This window comes from Narcine bancroftii, chromosome 7, assembly GCF_036971445.1.
Source record: "Narcine bancroftii isolate sNarBan1 chromosome 7, sNarBan1.hap1, whole genome shotgun sequence".
Classification (NCBI taxonomy): Eukaryota; Metazoa; Chordata; class Chondrichthyes; order Torpediniformes; family Narcinidae; genus Narcine; species Narcine bancroftii.
In genome coordinates, this window is record NC_091475.1 from 200,663,202 (window position 1) to 200,679,961 (window position 16,760).

At 43.1% G+C, this 16,760-nt stretch overlaps 1 long non-coding RNA gene across 1 annotated transcript in view; it reads right to left on the reverse strand.

Moving 5' to 3' along the window:
* LOC138740155 (uncharacterized) overlaps positions 1-16,760 on the reverse strand; it is a 59,622-nt gene that overhangs the window by 11,489 nt on the left and 31,373 nt on the right. The window contains exon 2 of the long non-coding RNA XR_011342709.1: positions 6,459-6,569. This is a non-coding gene — a long non-coding RNA (uncharacterized lncRNA). The remainder of the gene's footprint in view (positions 1-6,458; positions 6,570-16,760) is intronic.

Sequence of the window (16,760 nt, forward strand, 5' to 3'; positions counted from 1 at the left end):
ACGAACTCAGCAAGGTCTCAGACACATGGTCAGCGAGACCATGACGTCACCTCTCCTACATTTCAGAGTAACATTCTCCACATTGCAGGCAAGTCCAACATGGTGGCCGACACTTCATCCAGACCCACAATCGCCACCACCTGAGGGGGCTCGACATTGCCCAGCTGGCCAAGGACCAAACGGAGGATGCAGATGTCCAGGACTACTGGATTGCCATCACCAGCCTGAAGATTAGTGATTTCTTCCCCTCACTGGGGGCGGGGGGGGGGGGGGGGGGGTGGTCCCGTCCTTACTGTGCGATGTATCCACGAGTTTCCCCAGACCCATCTTACTTGCGACCTGGCGATGGTGGGTGTTTGAGAAAAATCCTTGGCCTGTTCCATCCCTCCATAAGCTCCACAGTCCATCTGTTGTCCAACAAGTTCGTGTGTTATGACCTCTGCCACAACATGGCCTGGTGGGCTAAAACCTGTTTGCAGTGCCAATGCGCCAAAGTGCCAGACCTTTGAGCTGGCGCGTCGCCGATTTGAGCACATGCACTGGGTTGCACATTTTGGAGTCCCGACCCACATCACCTCGAACCGAGGGGTCCGGTTCACTTCCTCGCTCCGAGCTGACCTAACCAAGTTCTGCGCCAGTCAATTACTCCACACCATAGCCTGGTCGAGTGTTTGCACCGCCACCTGAAGGCAGCCCTTAAGTTTGACTACAAGGCCCGAATTGGGGCCTGCATCCCATGGATGCTCTTAGGCATCACACAGCTCCGAAGAAAGACTTACCAGCCTCGTCTACTGAAATGGTGTACAGCTTCCTACTTACCATCCCCAGGGACATTCATTTTAACCCACACCCCTGCTTAGCACCCTAGACGTCCTCGAATGATCGAGGGTTCGTGGGTAAACAGAAACCCCGCCACCTTCCCTACATGGCTTTCCACTCTACCACATCCCCTCAGACCTACAGTCCACTGACTATGTTTTTGTGCAGAGAGGACAGCAAGGAACACCCCTACAGTGCTCCCCCTACGAAAGCCCACTCAAGGTGCTGTAGCGGGATGATGTTGATTTTACACTGGACATTGGCGGGCGACAGGACAGGTTCACAATCGACCACCTCGAGGCAGCGGACCTGGACTCAGGCCAGCCTGTCCCAGACCGCCAGGTCAGACGCATTCCCATCAATGCCATCTCTTACAAATCAAGGTCCTACATCTATTGCACCAATTCAAGATCATTCACCTCAAGGCAACCAATCACAAGCCATGGTGGATAAGACAATATAATATCACTTGTAGCAAAACAAATTGAAATCTCTGCTATATTAATGCAGCAACAAGGTTTATACGGTTTACCCAAGAAGGAACTTCCAGTTTTTAGTGGAGATCTATTACAATATCTGACGTTCATAAAAAAGTTTTCAACATCACTTTGAAAGTAATGTTAAAGACGCTAAGGATTGTCTTTATTACTTGGAACAGTGTCCTGGAGGTAGTTAAAAGGAGGTAGTCAAAAGTTGCCAATGTATGAATGCATAAAAAGGTTTTAAAAGGGCAAAAGATTTATTGCAACATCATTATGGCAACGAACATAAAATCGCAAGGACCAATATAGACAAGATTCTTTCTTGGTCAGCAATAAAATCTAGGCAGGCGAACTGGCAGGCGAACTGGCAGGCGAACTAGGCAGGCGAACTGGCCCCACTTGTAAGCCACGCGGCGGGGAGGCTGGCCAAAATGGCGCCATTAGGGGTTTTCCCTTCCTCCCAGCCTGGGGCTCAGAAGCCCACGCTGGGGTACCACGTGACCCCTGGGTGACGTCATCTCCCTCCAGTGCAGTTCTCAGCCAGGTCTGGGCTTGGAGTATAAGTGAGCCCAGCAGCCTGCAATAAAACAGTCTGCTCTCTGAGTTCAACCCGGCTGGTTGTGTGTGTTCTTTCGGGAGCAGAGTAGCTGCCGCTACACCAACAGCATTATGGCAATGAACATAAAATTGCAAGGACCCACATACACAAGATTCTTTCTCGGTCAGCAATAAAATCAGAGCACACAAAGACTTTGCAAGTAAATACACTCTTTCTGAGAGGATGTTGTAATGCAATGGGAAGTAGTGTTTATTGGCAAGAGCTGAATTTTCTTGCTAATTTGATGATTATTATAAACAAGTTGCCTTATAAGCTGAAGGATTTATGGAGAGCCAAAATTGCAGAGCTTAAGATGCTTCCCTGAAGGGATGCCATTTTTGAGGATGTTGTAGAATTTTTGGAATGGCATGTGCATGTTAACACCATGCCAGCATTTGGAAATATTAAGGATACTTCACTAGTTCCTAAAGATGTAAAGAAGTCTAAGTTGTTGTCTCAAGAGAAACCAAAGGGAAGGACTAAAGGCTGTGTCAGATACAAGCACAGGAACGAACAAGGAAACAAAGGAGAAGGAAGATCAGATTGTACAGGAAAGCTGTTTGTATTGCAAAGATAAGCATGCTTCAGAAAGATGTCACGATTGGAGAAAAAAATTGCATGATAAGAAATTAACTTTTTAAAAGAAGAATGGAATATGTTTTGGCTGCTTGTAATAAGTGATTCATTTGTGATATATGCAGTTCAAAGCATCCCAAGTTACTGCGTACTTAACAAAGTAAGGTTGAGAAGGAGGTCAAACAATCTGAATCCAAGACTATAGAGACAGTCAGAAAGGATGTTTCAGCTTTGGTTCAGACAAATAGTCTTACTGGGGTCGGTAACAGAATCCTTTCAATAGTTTCTGTACAGGTTAAAGCTGAAAATGGGAGCTTCATACTGAAGACCTACGCTTTTCTTGATCCAGGAAATACCACATCATTTTGTACTGTTGAATTATTGAATAAACTTAATCTTCATGGAAAAAGATCACAGATCTTATTGAAGACAATGAACAATGAAAGGAACATGGAAACTAATATAGTTTCAGGTTTAGAGACAGCTGGATTGAATAGCATTGAATTTTGTAATCTTCCAAATGTATATACTCAGAAGACTATGAATAAGGAGAATATTCCATATCAGGATGATATCAAACAGATGAACTGCCATTCTGTTTTCAATCATATCTTTACTGACCTTATGCTGTGAGAACATCGCTTCAATGGACAATTAGCGGACCATTCGGAGGAAAAATGAATAATGATCAGGAGTTGTTGAACATGAATGCCAAGAGAATTTCATTTGTGAAAGTTAATGATCTGTGGGAACAACAGTTTAAAATTGATTTCCATGAATGTATCACAGATAGTCAAGAACCTTCAAAGGAGGCCACCATAACAATCGTAAAAAACCATGATCTTCTGATTGTATTTTCTAAGGGCTTTTTAGGGCTCATCTAAAACATGTTTGCTTACCTAAGATTGATGCCAAGATTGAAATGCTAATTGGATTAGATGTACCAAAAGACTCTCGAACCTCTAGAAGTAATAAGGAGTCAAAATGACTGACCTTATGCTGTGAGAACATCGCTTCAATGGACAATTAGAGGACCATTCGGAGGAAAATTGAATAATGATCAGGAGATGTTGAACATGAATGCCAAGAGAATTTCATTTGTGAAAGTTAATGATCTGTGGGAACAATAGTTTAAAATTGATTTCCATGAATGTATCACAGATATTCAAAAACCTTCAAAGGAGGACAAGCAGTTTCTAGATTTAGTTGATGGTCATTACTGGATAGCATTACCCTTGAAGAAAAGAGAAATTTGTATGCCAGATAATACAATAATTGCAGAACAGCATATGCTGAATTTGAAAAGAAAATTAAAGAGAATTTGGAATATGCAAATATCATGTTGGACAAAATAGCCAAAGGTTGTGTAGAAAAGGTAACAGAAGATATCTTGGACTGTAAAGATGTTAAAAAAAAGGTATTTACCTAATCATGGTGATTATACATCCACAAAAGGAGAAAGTACATGTAGTAACTGATTGTGGAGCATCATTTCAAGAAGTTTCATTGAATTCTCAACTTCTATAAGGTCCAGACTTAACCAATACTTTAATAGGTGTTCTTGTAAGATTTTATAATGAGCCTATTGTAATTACTACAGATATTGAAGTGATGTTACATCAAGTGAAAGTACCATGTATCATGGTTTTTTTTACGATTGTTATGGTGGCCTAATGGTGATTACAGTAAAGATATGACTGAAAACAGAATGGCAGTTCATCTATTTGGAGCAACATCGTCACTGAGTTGTGCAAATTTTACTCTCAGGAAATGGGCTGAAGATGATGAAGAGGAATTTTGTTCTCAAACTATAAACATCATCGGAAATAATTCCAATGTTGATGATTGACTTACTTCATTTGTTTCAGAAAAAGAAGCAATAGATCTTTATCAAGAGTTAAAGGAGATCTGTAACAAAGGAGGTGCTTTCCTCACGAAGTGCGTTAGCAACAGTCGAGATGTGTTGGCTGTTATTCTTGAGGCAGAAAGAGCAAAGGAGATAAAGTATCTTGACTTGGATTGTGACATTCTATCTGTCGAAAGAATTCTAGGGGTCCAATGGTGTGTTCAATCTGATGCTTTCAAATTCAAAATTGTTTTGAAACGATGGCCGTCAACAAGAAGAGGTGTTCTTTCGATCATAAGTTCAATATACGATTCTTTGGGAATATTGGCACCGGTCGTATAATAGCCAAGAAAATTCTGCAAGAATTGTGCAGAAGAAAATTTGGATGGGATGAAATCCATCATCGTCTATATGCCCATTCCAACCTCATCGCCCCTCCCATCATTTTAATCAGGCTTATTTTTGTTCAAAGCTTGATCAAAACATTGGTTGCCCTATCCTTCCTATGGACGCTGCATGACCTGCTTAGCTTCTCTAGTACATTTGTGTATTATTATGGACCACAGCATTTGCAGACTCTCTTGTTTAATGCTTATTGCTTGGTTATCACCGGTGCAGTGTTTCTGAGCCGGCACCAGGGGGTGGCATCTCTCCATATATTGACTGTTGACCAGCTGGCTGCTTAGTATGACACAACGTGAAATATAAGTCAAGAGGGTGCTCAAATCCTTCATTCATAGCTTCATAGGGTTTGGGATTTGTCCATGTTCACAGGTTTTCAACACACCTTATGGTCCTGGTTGCAGCTAATCTTTAATTACATAGTGAAGTTTAAACCGCTACAATAACATGTTTGGTGTCTCTTCTTTCTTTCTTTGGCTTGGCTTCGCGGACGAAGATTTATGGAGGGGTATGTCCACGTCTGCTGCAGGCTCGTTGGTGACTGACAAGTCCGACGTGGGACAGGCAGGCACGGTTGCAGCGGTTGCAAGGGAAAATTGGTGGGTTGGGTTTGGGTGTTGGGTTTTTCCTCCTTTGTCTTTTGTCAGTGAGGTGGGCTCTGCGGTCTTCTTCAAAGGAGGTTGCTGCCCGCCGAACTGTGAGGCGCCAAGATGCACGTTTGGAGGCGATAGCAGCCCACTGGCGGTGGTCAATGTGGCAAGCACCAAGAGATTTCTTTAAGCAGTCCTTGTACCTCTTCTTTGGTGCACCTCTGTCTCAGTGGCCAGTGGAGAGCTCGCCATATAACACGATCTTGGGAAGGCGATGGTCCTCCATTCTGGAGATGTGACCCAGCCAGCGCAGTTGGGTCTTCAGCAGCGTGGATTCGATGCTTGCGGACTCTGCCAGCTCGAGTACTTGGATGTTGGTGATGAAGTCATTCCAATGAATGTTGAGGATCGAGCGGAGTACTGATTAGTGAAATGTTATTACAGCACGAGCGACCCAGGTTTGAGTCCAGCCCTCTCAGTAAAGACTTTGTATGTTCTCCCTGTGTCTGCATGGGTTTCCTCTGGATGATCTGGTTTCCTCCAACTCTTTCATATGTTCAGGTTAATTGAGGTATTTTGGCAGCACAGACTGGTGGACTGGAAGGGCTGCTGGGCTGCTGTATGTCTAAATTTAAATTAACAAGATTTCAAAAGTGGATTGAAAAACACAGCAGCAGTATTATTACATTGTATTCGACTGAACTTCACAGACTACTCAGACAATTAAGTCCATACAATTTGTCCACCTCTATTGACCAACCTTTCGTCTTTGATGCAGATACCTTTATTTTTTTGCTCTTTATTCGCTTTGAAAGCTATTGTACCCCTTTCACACATTGCCTTCTCTACTGGTCCACATCACTGCATTTTCTGATAAAGGTGAACCACTGTGGGATTTGCATTCAGATCCACAGCAGACAGAAATTGTCCCATCAGGCAAATGCAGCATGGATTCAAGAAGGGCATGTTATGTTTGAAGAGCTCTTTGAGGACATAATGAGCGTGGAGGATAGAGGGAAACAGGCTGATCATATGAACATCGAAGGCATTCAATAAGATTTAAGTACAGTGAGAAGGGTCCTTCTGAGAACATCAATAACTTTAAAGACTAGAAGTTGTAAAGAAACTGAGAGGATTTTACTTACAATGGAATGGAGGTACGTCCATGCTAGTCAACTGTCCTGGACTGAGGAGGGGACTGTGGTATTCAGGGCTCAGTGGGAGAAGCCTCAGGCGCAGTCAGCAAGGGGCATATCCTATCACATCCAAACATATATACAGTGGTTTACCACACAGACTAACAGATTATCTCTAATATTAAGGCAGCACGGTTAACACAGTGATCAGCGCAGAGCTATTACTGCACCGGCGACCCAGGTTCGAATCCGACACTGTCTATAAGGAGAACTCCCCGTGTTCGCGTGGGTTTCCTGCGGGTGCTCTGGTTTCCTCCCGTGTCCCAAAAACATAGGTTAATAGGTCACATGGGTGTATTTGGGTGGCACAGGCTCAGTTGGTTAGAAGGGCCTGTCACCATGCTGTATCTCTAAATTAAATTTAAAAGGTTAAATTCATACAGCCGTATTAAGAGTACAATTAATGGATTATAAGATTACATTAAATAGGAAGGTCAATTATGACCAAGCAATGGTAGCATTAGAGCACTTTTAAGGGGATCATTCAGGAGTTTGTTGTGCACTTTCACACAATGAATGATGGAAGACCAAAAGACCAAAAGAAATATGAGCTGAATTAGGCCATTCAGTACATCAAGTCCCCTCTACCAATCCCAATTTACTATCGTTTTCAACCCCTTTCTTCTGCTTTCTTTCCATAACCCTTGATTCCCTCCCCAATCAAGAACCTATCTACCTCTATCTCAAATGTACCCAATGACTTGGCCTCCACTGCCACCCATGGCAATGAATTGCACAGATTCACTGCCCCTTCGATAAAGAAATTCCTCCTCAGGAAGAGGGAGAAGAGAGGGTGGCCACGTTGTGATGGGATTTTCAATATGTTGGCTGCCCTTCCTGGCCAGTGATTGGTATCAGTGAGGTCTGGGGGTGGGGGGGGGGGGGGGGGGGGAGATGGTGGCTGTTGGAGGGAGAATGTTTTCATTCTGTTCTGAGCTGTGAGAATTTTCTGCCGCTTCTACCAATCTTGAGGAGAGAAGCTCCCGTCCTACACGGTGATGCATCCAGCAAAGTCTGTTTTCATTGGTGCACCTTCAAAGGTTGAGACGGGTTGGTGGGGGTGGGGGGAGCATGCCAAGCTTCCAAGAAAGAAGAGGGATTGGTGTGCTCTCTCTTTTGACTATTGCATCATAAGTCCCAGGTCAGATCAATGGAGATGTTTATTTCTAAGAACTTGAAATCTATCTGTACTTTCAGTGTCATTGATGTGGACAGATACATGGTCTCTGTTCTGTCTCCTGAAGTTACTGATCTCCTTCTTTGTCTTACCGACATTGAAGGAGAGGCTGTAATCTTGGCTCCATGCTACTAGACTTTCAATCTCTTCCCTCTATTCTGTCTCATCATTATATGCCCACTATTGTGGTGGTATCGGAATATTTTCAGATGGAATTAGAGGTATTACATTAAAATCATCCATAAGATAAGGATGTTTGAAGTTGAGGTAATATATTAGCATGGATGGTGCATTTATATAACCATGTAACCATATTACAATTACAGTACAGAAACAGGCCATCTCGGCCTTTCTCGTCCGCCCAAATTTAAGTGAACTCCACTATTCCCACCTACCTGTTCCCTGCCCATAAATCTCCAATCAGGTCACATCCATGCACTCATCCAACCTTCTCTTAAATGAAAAAATTGACCCTGCTGCAATAACATCTTCCAGAAGGTCATTCCACTCGATCACCATTCTCTGAGTGAAGAAGCTTCCTCTTCTGTTACTTCTAAAGTTTTGCCCCATAACCCTTAACTTATGACCCCTTGTTCCAATCTCAATTACCCTCAAAGGGAAGAGCTTATTCACATCTACTCTGTCTATCCCCCTCATAATTTTATATACCTCTATTAAATCTCCCCTCAAACTTCTAAGCTCCAATGAATAAAGACCCAGTCTACTCAATCGTTCTTTGTATTCTAGATACTGCAATCCAGACAACATTTTAGTAAATCTTCTCTGCACCCTCTCTACCTTATTGATATTCTTCCTATAATTTGGTGACCAGAACTGCACACAATATTCCAATCTGGGCCTCACCAATGCCTTGAACAGTCGCAACACCACCTCCCAGCTCCTATATTCTATGCTTTGATTTATAAAGCCTTCTTCACCACCCTATCTAGATGAGAATCCAATTTCAAAGAACTATGAACCATTATTCCAAGATCTCTCTATTCCTCATTGCCCTCCCCTCCACTGCATGTCCTGTTTTGATTATTCTTCCCAAAATGAAGCACATCACACTTATCTATATTAAACTCCATCTCCCACCTTTCAGCCCACTTTTCTAAGCAGTCCAAATCCTTCTGCAGTCCCCAAAAACCATCCTCACTATCCTCAACTCCCTCTATATTTGTATCGTCCACATGTTTACTAACTCAATTTACCACTCCATCATCCAAATCATTAATGTAAATGATGAACGGCAAGGGACCCAACACCGATCCCTGGGGCACACCGCTCGTCACTGGCCTCAATCCTGATGAATTATCTGAATGATCCACCTGTAGCTCAGTACAAAACTCACATACAGACAAACAATACATATACACAGTTCATATATTAAAATCAATATTGTTAATAAATAGTAGAGTCACGGAAAGTTGTTTTAGCAATTGAACAATTGTTCTATATTCTCACTGCCTGTGGAAGAAGCTGTTCCTCAGCCTGTGGCGTGGGCTGTGATACTCCTGTATCTCTTTCCCGACAGGAGCAGCTGGAAGATGCTGCATGCAGTGTTGTAGGGTTCCTTCTTGATTTTTGCGAGCCCTCTTTAACCAATGATCCCTTTAAATCGCATTGATGGGAGGAGGGTGGGGGAATTGAGACCCCAGTGATCCTCTCAGCCCCTTTTATTGCGCTGTGGATTGACCTCCAATCTGATGTTCATCCAATTCTACTCTGCCATCCCTCCATTTAGCTTATTTTTCCCGTCAACTTGGGCCAGTTCCTATCTCATAGCCGATGAGTGCGTGCTTCACAAATACCCCAATTGACTAACAACCCTCATCCATTTTGAACAGTGGGAGGAAACCAGAGCACCTGGAGGAAAGACACACAGACACGGGGAGAATGTACAAACTCCTTACAGACAGCACGGGATTCGAACCCAGATCAGTTGCGCTATAATAGTGATGTGCAAACTGTGCCTCCTTATGTTAACCATGCTTTTTCAAGCATTTTTAAATGTAAAAAAAAATCATTATAATTTTATGTAACATCATAAATAAAGTTACTTCAAATTGGGTAGGATTATTTCCAAAAATAATTGCTAATCATGTACAAGTGACCCTATTGTTTCATCATAGTCCCTAACTCCACGCATCCATGAATATATTCAATTACTCTACCTCCCAAGACCCCTGGCAGACCTTTGGGAGTTCTCCTTAAATTGAAACCGTGCCCCTCAGTCCTCACTGTGCTGGTACACCACTGGCCGACTGTAGGGGGCAACCTGTGTACCTGCAGAAGAGCACTGGAGGACAAGGCAACACCTGTTCAGCTATCAATCAACTGACCTGAATGGACCAAGCCCCATCCGGTCGGCTGCCAATCACTCTCCGGGATATAAACTCGATCCGGCCCTTTGAAGCCAGTCTCAGAGCATGCACAGCATTCTCACAGCCAGCTCTGTGGAAGTTTATGTTGAATAAACCCTGTAAAACAGACTTTATGTTTTGTGTGTTTGCTTCTGTTCCATAGAGCACCACGCTCATCACCCTCATTTTAAGAAGTACCCTGTCAGTACACAGCGTGTCAACCCCCTTGGGTTCTTAGAATTTTCAGTAAGGTCATCTCTCATTCTTCTTTGGTCTAAATTAGTACAAGGATACTCTGAACTTGATGGGTTAAATGTACCATCCCTGTGCTGGATCTCTCCAAGACCCTCAGACTCTCTGACTGTTCTATTCAGGGAAGTCTAGATTTATCTTGCTCCACCCTTCTATTTGTGATTTTGTGAGTCACCCCTATCTGAGTTTGACTCCACCCTCACCAATATTCCAAACACGTACTTCACTCATGGCCTCTTGTTGCCACTCCAGAGTTCCAAGAGGAAGCAGGGGTTTGGGTACAACTTCATGCTGTTGTCTTAAATCAAATACAGAGATGGGCATTTCAACTAATGCGAATAAAACACAGTTTTATTAAACTTTGCAAGAAGACCTGTTGTAACCTAGAGCAGCCAGTAGGGTCTTTCTGCATAAAGGCTTCTTATATGGCAGGGGTAGCCAAAACTCCGTAACGAAAGAGCCACATCCGATAAACTTCAGATGTTTGAGAGCCGTACCTTATCGTAAGCCATGCGCACGGAAACCACGATTGTGAGCACCGGCTCTTATGGTTCCTGTCCCAGCCGACATATTTCTGTGAGCTGCACCTTATCTGTCAAAGAGCCGCAAGCTGCTCGCGAACTGCATCTTGGCCACCCCTGTTTTACGGTTTAGCTTCCCATTCTACAGCCTGTTCACAACTATTCACATGACCTGTAATCTGCAGGCATCAGTAAAACATCTAGCCTGAGTTTCAAGAACAGCATTGCCTTGGTTCTTACATCTTGCAGCTGCGGTTCTAAAAGGAAACTTTTTAACAGACTCTAGTATTTTACCATTAAAAAAATTATTATTTTTACACCTTTTCTTGCTGTTGAAATTTATAGAAAGGAAAGAAGCAAATAAACCAAATCTATACCATCTATAATCTGTCAAATCCTGAATGTAAACATGCTCCGTGTGCCAAGCGGTATCAGTGAGAGAACAGGATTGGTCGACGCTTTGCGACCAAGCCCTTTATCAAGTCTGGCATCTTTCTGATCTGATCCTATCTGGACGATGAGAGGTACTGCTAACACTTGAAGCTGATAATCAGCTGTAACACTCATCAGGAATAAATATAGATCATAGAACAGAAGATCACAGGAACAGGCCATACATCCCACATGTCTGTGACAAACAAGATATCCAAATCAAAGGTAAACTCCGCTGCCTGCATTTATAGATGGCCTTTCCATCCCTTCATCTGGTGGCAGAAGGTTCATACTGAAACTGGGTTTATGGACCTGAACTTTTGTGTGAAAGTTGGTTAATCTAATTTTAACACAGTTATTGCGTGAATTGTGTAAAATTTGCATTTCAACGTCGAAATTCTGATGATCACTTCCCTGTTCAAGCTCCCTCCAATTCATTTCAGAAGCATGTCGAAGAAAACCTCAACACACTCCAATCTTAGTCTAAATTGAGAACACTAATCATATCACAATTTCTGTTCTTAATATAATGGGTCTAAAGCATACTTAAATACCTTGTACCATCAGTGCACCCCCAAGCACTGTCCCTGTGGGGCCACAGAGTTCTCAACAACCTTGAGATATTAGTTCCTTGGTTACCTCATGTAACAGAGTCATACATTTAGCAATAAAATTACAACACTAGAGAACATGGAAAGGAAGGGAATTTGAGGACGATTCCTTGAATTAACTCCACACATTCTCACTATTTTTGGTGCTCTCCAATGATCTGCTGCTCCCCGGAGTTTGCAACCCCTCTTGACCATTGATGAGCACAGGGTACAGGCCGTGCACTTGCAATATCCTGTGTTCCCATTCCATTCACTGGAGCCCTGGATCCTGTGTTCCTATTTCACTCACTGGGTCCCCAGATCCTGTGCTTCCATTTCACTCACTGGGGCCCCAGATCCTGTGTTTCCATTCCACACACCGGGGTCCTGGATCCTGTGTTCCCTCACCACTCACTGGGACCCTGGATTCTGTGTTCTTTCTCCTCTCACTGGGCCCCAGATGTTGTGTTCCATTCCACTCACTGGGACTCTGGATCCTGTGTTCCTTCTCCTCTCACTAGGCCCCAGATCCTGCATTCCCTCTCCACTCACAGGCCTTCAGTTTCCAGATTCCTTTTTAGGAGCCTAATAGCCTGAATATGCCTGAGATTACCTGATCTTGGAAGCTAAGAAGGCTCAGGCCTAATCCGTACTTGGAGGGGAGACCACCTTGGAACATCAGGTGCTGTAGGTTTCTGTGAGGGGTGCTGGACAAAGTGGCAACTCTCTGTCTGCCTTATGGTAGACAAAAGTTGAAGAATTTCATGCATGTTACATTCTAAATGTAACAATAATGGAGCCTTTATAACTGGAATTTTTTTTTTGCTGTCCAAATATCCCAATCAACCCACAACCCGCATACATTTAGATGGGTGGGAGGAAACCAGAGCACCTGAGGGAAACCCATGCAGATATGTGGAGAAAATAAAAACACAGACAGTGCTGGATATGCTCCCCAGTTACTGGCGCTCTATTAGCATTGCACTAACCGTCCCTCCCTACGCTAACCAGACACCCCTACATTAACTGTGCCAGCAATGAGATTTTAATTTTTTTTTAAATTATTATAACTTTAAAACACAATTAATTCAAAGTGGGTCGGATGATTTCCAAAAATAATTTCTAATAGTCTAGAACAGTGGATCTCAACCTTTTTCTTTCCACTCACATCCCACTTTAAGTATTCCCTACGCCTTCAGTGTTCTGTGATCAGTAAAGGATTGCTTAAGTGGAATGTGGATGGAAAGAAAAAGTCTGAAAACCCCTGCTTTAATCGAACCTCATTGACTCGTCATGTGCACGGTTTCAGAACTCCAAAGGAAATGGGCCAATGACCATTTTTCTCAAGCCAAATATTTCAGTTACAATTGGGTCTAGAGCAGTGATTCTCAACCTTCCCTTCCCACTCACATCCCACCTTAAGCAATCCCTCACCAATCACAAAGCACCAATGGCATTGGGATTACTTAAAGTGGGATGTGAGTGGAACGATAAAGGTGAGAATCACTGGTCTAGAAAAATCTACAGGTCTGAATGTATTGTTTCATTTTAATCCCTAACTCTACTATTGTCCTTGAATATACTCAATTACTCTGCCTCCCAAGTGCCTGGCAGAGGTCAGTTCTAAAGTTCAAGAACCTTTGGGAGTTCTCCTTAATTTGAAACCATGCTCCTCGGTCCTTAACACCCTCATTGGAGGAGGTACTCTATCAGTACACAGCCTAAGAATGTCTCTCATTCTTCATTGGTATAAATAGGTATGGGGTCAGTATGGAGTTGATGGGTTGAATGTGGCCCATCTCCGTGCTGGATCTCTCCAGGACCCTATAACTCTCTAACTGTTCTGCTCAGGGGAGTGTAGATTTATCCTGCTCAACACTTCCCTTTGTGATTGTGTGAATCTCCCAAATGATGTTTGACTCTGCCCTCACCAATATTCCAGCACGTACATCTCTCACGGCCTCTGGTGTCCACTCTGAAGCTCCAAGGGGAAGCAGGAGTTTGAGTACATCCTGATGCCTACAAATCCAGCAACTCTCTGAAGGGAAACATGTTCTGCCAGAGGAAGTCAGTGTGCTGAGTGCTATCATTTGGGAGAACAGGATTGGTTGACGCTTCGCGATGAAGCTCTTCATAGAGCTCCGCTGATCTGTGCCTGGATGGATGACAAGAGGTATCGTTCCCACTTGAAGATGATAATCAACAAAGGTTAGTAGCACTCATCAGCCATAAATATAGAACATAGAACAGTGGAGCACAGGAACAGGCCATTCAGCCCATAGGGGTAAAGTCCAAAACATCATCAATTAGTTACATGAAGGACACTGTTTGTCCTACTGAGTCTCTCCAGCATCGTGTGTTCTTTTTTACATTCAGCCCACATGTCTGTGCCGAACAAGAAATTCAAATCAAATAAGAACTCTGCTGGCTACGCCACATCTCCATCCCTGTTTCTATAGTTTCAGAAGGTTCATACTGTAAATGGGCTTATGACCTTGAAATGTGTGTATTCAATTTCAACGCTGGTATTGCACGAAATGAGTAAAATTTGCATTTCAATATTAAAATTCTAATGATCACTTCCCTGTAGAAGCTCCAGCAATTCATTTCAGAAGCATCTCGAAGAAAACCTCAACACACTGAGTTCTCTGATCTCAATCCAAATTGAGCACGCAAATTATTTCACAATCTCCGTTACGCGTGAACACGGTGTACTCTGGTTTAAATCATGTGAGCACTACCCTGTACCTTCAGTGAAACTCAGGCACCCTTCCTGTGTGGGCACAGAAGTGCCAACAAATTAGAATACTGTGTTCAGTTCTGGTCACCTCATAATAGGAAGGATGGGGAAGCCAATGTGATGGTGCAGAGGAGCTTCTCCAGGAGATTGCTTCGATGGGAAAATATGCCTTATGAGGCAAGGATAGCTAATCTAGGGCTTTTCCCTTTGGAACAATAAAGGATGAGAAGTGACTGAAAAGAGGTCTTTCAGATGATAAGAGGCACATAATAAGGTAGAAATGCCTTCGTCCCTTTTCCCATGGCGGGAATAGCAAATACCAGAAGACATTTATACTTTCCACCACACCACTAATTATTAGTGTCATTATGAATCATACCACCTACATTCTTATCCAAATCATCAATAGAGATGATAAACAACAGTAAAAACATCCACCGATTACAATCTGCCTCCTTCCAGCAAGTTGGCTAACTCACCCTGGATCCCTTGCCACCTAATTCTCCAGAACAGCCTACGCTGTGGGATCTTTTCAAATTCCTTGCTAAAGTCCATGTAGACAACATCCATAATCCAGTCTTTGTAAATCATTCTTGCCACCTTTTCAAAAAACTCACATTTCTGAGACCTTTTTGCCCAGACATGCTGACTAAACCTAATTGATCCTTGCCTTTCCGAATGCAAGTAGGTCCTGTCTCTCAGAATTCCCTCCAGGAACTTTCCAACCACTGATGTCTGTCTTGCTGACCTCTAGTTCTCTGAATTGTGCATTCAGCCCTTTTTTAACAAAAGGCACAGCACGGGTCACTCTCTAGTCTTCCAGCACCTCACCTGTAGCTAAGCATGATGCAAATATCTCTGCCAAAGTCTCTGCAATTTCATCTCTTACTTCCCATAATGTCCTCGGATATGCTTGGTCAGAACCCAGGGAGTTATTTATCCTTATGTACATTAAATCGATCAGCACCCTCTTGTAATGCTCATGTGTTTTACGACACTGTTGTCATTTTGTTTTGAGATTCTGGTGTTGAAGCATATCAACTCCTGACTGAACGGTGACGTGGATCCATTCCAATTCACTTACTGCAGCAAAAGGTTTACAGCAGATAACATCTCACACAAAGTCCCTGACAGCAAAGATGCCTACATCAGGATGCCCTTTATTGACTACACTATCATATCTTCAAAACTGATCGGCAAAACTAACCTGCTCCTCAGTATCCCACTGTGTGATCAGATCTTGATTTCCTCACCTCCTGGGACATCTCCTCCACAACCTCCATCAGTACCGGAGCAACACAGAGCACTTTACCCCCTGCTCTACTCGCTTTACCCTTATGACTGCATAGCTCGGTACCACACAACACTATTTACAAAGTTGCTGACAATACCACAGGGACAAGGAATCCGCATTCAGGAGGAAGATTGAGAACTTGGCTGAATGGTGTACTACCAAAACATCACACTCAATGACACCAAAACCATGGACCTGACAGTCAGCTTTAAGAAAGGGAAAACCAGAGCTGTATGATCCAGTGATTATTGGCAGATCAGAGGTGGAGAGGTTGAGCAAATTTATATTCCTGGGAATCACTATCTTTCCTGGACCCAACACATGAAGAAAGCACATCAGCACCTCTATTTCCTCAGGAGTTTACAGAGGTTTGGTATGTCATCAGAAACCTTGGCAAACTTCTACAGATCTGTAGTATAACGTGTGCTGACTGGCTGCATCATGAACAGGCATGTGGGCACCAATACTTAGGAGCTAAAAGCCCTGCAAAAGGTGATGGACACATTCCAGTACATCAAAGGCAAAACTCTCCCCATCATCGAGAATATCGACATGGAACACTGCCATGGAGAGAGGCAGCAATCATCAAAAACCACCCAGGACAGTCACTGTTCTCACATTACCCATAAGGCTCATGCCACCAGGTTCAGGAAGAGTTGCTACCCCTCCACCATCAAACTCCTAAACAAAAGACTTCGTTTTTTTTATTTTTTTGTAATTTTTTTATTTAATACTTCACCAAGAACCGTGTCAATAATAATATATACAAATATTCATCCTTAAAATATACACAGTGGCATTTTCATTTCTCCCCCCTTCCTCCCACCCTCCCCACCCTCTATAACATAAGCAAGAAATAAAATGAAAGAAGAAAAATGA